Raw genomic sequence first — 1,611 nt, 5'->3', positions numbered from 1 at the left:
TGTTTATGTGTGTGTGTTTGTTTGTTTATGTGTGCGTGCGTGTTTGTTTATGTGTGTGCGCAAATATGCGAGTGTATTTCTACGTGCGTGTAATGCTGCGTTAGTTTTTGTGTTCATGTGCGTGTGCATGTGTGTGTTTTCGTGTGTGTGTGCGTGTGTGTGCGTGTGTGTGTGTTCGTGTGCGTGTGTGCGTGTGGGCACTCTCTCACGGAGGTAATTCAACAAATGGATGACACGGCAGCACAAAGTTTGCGATTGCAGAAGATTTATTTGCTCTACGACTTCATTCTTGTTTGTAGTTCTTTTTTATTATTTTCCCCATTCGTGAATTCTGTGAAGCCGGTGCAACAATCACGTCTAATTGGAATAGATAAAAATTGAAAGTTACGGAAATGTATGAAGCGGTTAGTCTGGAAAGAAATTAATTAACCAACAATATTGAATAAATTGACGATGATGAGTTACTGATTGATGATCTGACTATGGGCTGCTACGATGGTGATGATTATGAGGGTGATGATGACGAAGATGATAATGATGATACAATGAAGACGATGACTTCGAAAATGGTGATTATGATGGTAAATTCAATGATATTCCCTAAATTTTCAAATAATTTTTTTCTGCAACGTTTCATTATTTATTACACAGACATTATTCAACCAAAAATTAGCTTATAAGACATCATCGTAAGAAATAAAACAACAACAGAATCAACAACAAATATACAAACAAACATAAGAACAAAGTCAACATAAAAAAAAACAAACAAACAAACAAAAAGCCAAGCCAGCCAAAGACAAACACAGAGAGCACAAAAAAACAATACAAAACGGTATTGAATGTTCTACTACTCATATACAAACTTGGACATACGCTTCAGATTATTAGCATTAACTCTATGGTCAGTCTCCTGTACTGCTTCTACGCTGATAAAACGCGTAAATATACAAGCGTACACAACAAACACACACGTACACGTACAAACACACACGCACACGCACATACATCCGCAAATACACGTTGACACATGTGTGCTCACTCACTAATGCCTGCATTAACTACTGAGAGAAAAGAGAATTATACTCACATTAGCCATTAGGAGCACAAACAGAGCCAAACAAACAGATAGATTAATATGCAAACAAACGCTACTTTTCAGACTGCCCTATAAAAAATCATACAAAAAACATACAAAAACATACAAAAAACCTACAAAACATACAAAAAATACAAAAAACATACAAAAACAAAAGACGAGATCATCATTAGTTATCATTATTATCATACAATTCATTATTAATACTCTCATTAAACTTTGTTTAGCTGTGAGTGGTAATATTTTTTTTTATAAAAATAGCTTAGATATGATAATTGTAGTGATATCAGTAACGATGGTAGTAACATCAATGAAAAATGTTCCCAATCTTCATCATACTAAAACACACGAGTTCACAAAGAGCCAAAAATAAATTCATCCACAGAAACGTGAAAGTATCTACCCTACCAGCAAGACATGATCTAATGAGAGAAAAAAACACCAGTTTATACGGCATAAACACAAACGGAGGGGAAGGTGGAATAAAAATAAAAATGCTAATAAGCAGTAAA

This window comes from Helobdella robusta, assembly GCF_000326865.2.
Source record: "Helobdella robusta unplaced genomic scaffold HELROscaffold_6, whole genome shotgun sequence".
In the NCBI taxonomy this organism is placed as follows: domain Eukaryota; kingdom Metazoa; phylum Annelida; class Clitellata; order Rhynchobdellida; family Glossiphoniidae; genus Helobdella; species Helobdella robusta.
Note: the sequence above shows the minus strand (reverse complement) of the source record.